Source organism: Myxine glutinosa, chromosome 10 (genome assembly GCF_964187855.1).
Source record: "Myxine glutinosa chromosome 10, kmMyxGlut1.1, whole genome shotgun sequence".
Taxonomy (NCBI): Eukaryota; Metazoa; Chordata; class Myxini; order Myxiniformes; family Myxinidae; genus Myxine; species Myxine glutinosa.
In genome coordinates, this window is record NC_136270.1 from 112,761,900 (window position 1) to 112,766,899 (window position 5,000).

General features: G+C 44.5%; 1 protein-coding gene across 1 annotated transcript in view; it reads right to left on the reverse strand.

The window, feature by feature from the left end:
* Positions 1-5,000, reverse strand: part of TNRC18 (trinucleotide repeat containing 18) — a 183,419-nt gene that overhangs the window by 176,405 nt on the left and 2,014 nt on the right.

Consider the following 5,000-nt stretch of genomic DNA (forward strand, 5'->3'; position numbering starts at 1 on the left):
CGAAACTTGGTTGGCAGGTTGGGTTTGTGACGAGGAAGAATTGATTAGAATTTGCTGAAGACCCGGATCTGGATACCATAAATTTTAAAGTGATTCTTCACCTTTTAGAGATGGAGCCAAAAACAATATAAAGCAGGAAATGTCAAAAAAAAAGTTATGGACGGATTTGGGGAAAAAAATTGGTGGAAATGTTGGGTGGGTGTGAAAAAGACCAATTGATTCGATTTTGCGGGTGAAGATCCGGATCCAAATGCGAGTTTTAAAAAAAAATATTTATTTGATTCTTCACCGCTGATAGGTAGAGCCAAAAATTATATACAGCGTGATATTTCAAACAGGTATGGATGATTCGGAGAAAACTTGGTGGATGAGCTGGGTAGGTGACAAGAACAAGCTGATTCGAATTCGGTTCAGGTGCGGATCCGATCAGGCATGTCAGTGGGATACAAAAGGTAAACTCTTCAGCTTGGCGGGTACCTATGCGCACTAACGAGTGCCGTTCTACTTATTATTATGCATTTATACATGTATTGTCACGTGTGTCACATTGCTTGGTCGAAGTGGTACGAGGGCGACTGCGATTGCATCTTCACTGCTTACAAGAAGAGCTATAAGGCGCATGGAGCAAGCACCATGTACCCTCACTTCTTACTGACCACAAAGAGAGAGTAGACCGAGGCAATCTCGAAGCAATGCCAGAGGAACTTTGTATGCGTAAAAGGGGAAGGACGGGATTCCTTTCCAAAGCTGCATCTCCTTTATCCGCCCTTTTCACGTTAATGGGAACCCTGCTAGGCTGTACAAATGTAAAAAGGACAAAGGGCGACGCGAGAGATTGAAGATGCACAACTCTTTCTTGAAAATGTTCTTGGTTTTGTTTTGTGAATTGCCCCTGGGGAAGGGGTGGCGCATTGCCGGGTGTGCCCTTGTTCTGGGATCGGTAGGATGGGATCCGGGCACGTTCTCTGCAAACGTCCTCACGGATTGCCGCCAGTGTGACGCCGATTGCCGTGCAGCTCGCACAAAGCTTCCACATGCCCCCAAAGGCTCGCTTGCACAAGTTTTACAAAGCGTGTTGCACAAGGTGTGTGAGAGGCGAGATTGTGCCGCGTTTGCGCACATTGTGCAGTCCGAGCTTAGAGATAGAACCGTCCACCCCCATTCACCCCCCTTTTCCCCTCAACTCACCACAACCACCTTAATAAATATTTTATGGGAATAAACTCACGCTTGCCTTCATGAGATAGGAATTCTATACAAATATCTCACACGTCGGTGGGTGCACTGCAGCTAAATCTGCTTTCTATGTCCTTATTAAGGTTGTTTTATTTTCTACGCACGTAAAACTTGCATCGTGCTTACTTTACATCTTCGGATGTACAGCGGCGATTTACAGAAAATTAAATAAACCTTTTGCTGGAGCCCAATGGTTTTAGGAGCATTGGGTATCTAAGTGTCTAACGGTGATTGTTGTACCTTTTTGCCTTTTCCTATGAATGCATCAACTCACAGTAAGAAACGTGTAAATGGGCTCAGTTAATTTTGCGGATTTTGCATTCCCTTCCCTCCTCGTCCCCACCTCGTTCCTTAATTTACCTCTTCCCAACTGGCAAATGCTCCAAACATGCAGTCGGGTTACGCTTCCCATGAAACATGGAGGGACCCCCGGTACCCATGTTCAGAATTTCTGTCGGACCAACAGCCCTCAATACCTTGCCTATTTACGTACACGGCTAGGCATTTTGTCCGTTTTTGGGAAATGTGTGACGGGAACGTTGTGCCGTGCTGTGCGTCGGACGTTGCCGGTGCTACTGCACGGCCAGACGGAGCGCGGCCTGCTGTGTCTGCACGGGGCACCCGCTGGGCTGGCGAGTTCACCAGACTGCTGGGCTCGCAGGGCATTCTGCCTTACAAACCAATCCCGTAGGGAAGCGAGAATGGCCGCTTCCTCTTCCGATCTACTGTCTTTGGATGTTCCACGAGCACCAAAAGGTAAAATGACCATTTTGAATCGCAGTGCTCCCTTTTTCCACCAAGCAGACCCGGTTTTACTACGAGCGTATCAATACAACCGCAACCCCTCTCAATCCTAACCTCCACCCACAACCTCCCCACCCTCTCGCCACATGCAGCTTTCAGCCATTTTTGTTGGAAGAACCAGTCACCTCCGAAAAAGACATTTTGCTCTACTCTGTTTGGGTGATGTGCACAATCAGCGATTTTACTTTTCAAGTACATTCAATGAGTGCAAACAACACTCGAAAGACCCTCGAAGTTCGGAAACCAACCCTGAGTTTTGGAGCAGCCAGAGAGGGTCAGCCTGCATGTCTAGGATCTTCCGAAGGCGCTGGGCGCACCATCGAGTCTGGGTCCGCCGCCCTCCCGGGGACTAACGAAGGGAGGGCAGCACCGGGTGTGGCTCTCCAATGGCATAACCCTCCACTCTATACCGCCTCTGCTATCGCTCCCTTCTCTCTTTCTTTCACGGTCCCTTTTTCCAGGTCTCTCCCTGGGCGAGAATTTGCGGCCATTCATTCGGTGTTACTAATATTTGGTTGAAGCGAGCGACTGACGGGGGTTTGTCTGTACAAATAGGCATCGATCGCCGACACTTCCAAGGCCTGCGCGTTCTGCCCGGCGCTTTGCTGGGATCCGCTGTAGCTTCAGAGGCGGCGTGGAGGTTACGGGCCGAAGACAAGCAATTTCTATGAGAGCATGTTGGGTTCGGAAGAATAATCGATTCGCCCTCACCACCAACGTCACACTCACGAGAGCGAAAAGCGCACATTCTGTACTGCCAAAAAGACGGGCTCTCGAGGAATGGAAAATGAAGTTATTTGTTCTGGGATATTTCAGAGAAGGCGCAATAAAGTCATGGTGGGGTCCGTCCAAAGATCTTTGTGAGGAATGGCTGTGCACAGACCGGCATTCACACACACACACACACACACACACACACACACACACACACACACACACACACAATGGAGGTAGATACTTCGAGACCTGGGAGGGCTCCATTCCACCTTTTGAAACCCACATTTGGAGATAACAAACAACAACAACACACAAACACACAATGGAGTGGGATACTTCGAAGTTGGGAGGTCTCCATTCCACCTTCTGAAACCCGCATATGGAGATAACAACCACACACACACCACACACAATGGAGGTGGATAGGTGGATCCTTCAAGCTTAGGAGGTCTCCGTTCCACCTTCTGAAACCCGCGTATGGACACACACACACACACACACACACACACACACACACACACACACACACACACACACACACATTATAGAATTATATATATATACATATATATATATATATATATATACATATATATATTAGTATATACATATATATATATATACATATATATATATACATATATATATATATATATACATATATATATATATACATATATATATATATATACATATATATATATATATACATGTATATATATATATACATATATATATATATATACATATATATATATATATACATATATATATACATATACATATATATATACATACATATATATATACATACATATATATATACATACATATATATATATACATACATATATATATACATACATATATATATACATACATATATATATACATACATATATATATACATACATATATATATATATATATATATATATATATATACATATACATATATATATATATATATATATATATATATATATATATATATATATATATACTGTATATGTATATATACATATATATATATATATATATATATATATATATACATACGTACATATACATACACACATACACACACACAAACGCACGCAATGGAGGTGGATAGGTGGATCCTTCGAGCTTGGGAGGTCTCCGTTCCACCTTCTGAAACCCGCATATGGAAATAGCAACCAACAACAAAAACACACACACACAAACACACACACACACACACAAACAGACACACAAACACAAAAACATACACACACAAACACATACACACAAACACACAGACACAAACAACACACACACATACACACACACAAACACAAACACAAACAACACACACACACACACACACACACACACACACACACAACACAACACAACACATACACACACACACACACACACACACACACACACACACACACTCAACACACACACCCTCAACACATATACACACTCGTGCGTTACAAAGGAGTGTTATGAGAAGTAGCTCTTAGGATTCGTATCCCAATGGGAATTCTAATACCGTAGCCTCGCATCGACGGGAAAAGTGGAAAATAAAGTGACGTTGCTCTGTGCTGATGACGTTTTTTGTTTATGGATGAACTGAGAGAGCAGGCTCATTCCCGGGAGTTTAACGAACAGCAAGCAGATCCAGGTGATGGTTGAACATAATTTGTTCGCAGGTCACAATCCTTTGTTGCGTGCACAACAAAAGCTAATAACCCCCCCCCCCCCCCACCCCCACGAAGAACCTTTCCTCGGTTACTCTTAGACAAAGAGGTCGACAGGAAAATTGGAGTCGAAGTGCTACATGCGACCACGCTGGGTCCCCACTGACACGGAGGAATGTTCGACGCTGCAGTTATTTTACTTCTGATAGAAACAAAGTCACCGGGACACAACATGGCGGCAGCACCGGAGCTATATATGGCGAATTTGTCATTGTGGGAATTTTATCGCCCCGAGAAACTTTCGCCAACAGCGCAATTCCAAAGCGTATGTGCACGCAGCGACACGAAAGCACAGTGAAGAGCGTCTCCCGAATATCCCAAGGAATGAAATGCGATCGCAGCACCGTTTCCGAACGTGCGAATTGCCCGCCATTGCACGCGCACGTGCGTGCACTCCCAGAGTCTATGAACCTGCTGTTGACGGCCCCAGGCAAGGTCCTCATGTGCGGCGGAGGGAGCCACAGGTGAACTGAGGGGTTCAATCGCAGCGTCCTACCAGTATACGTCGGGATA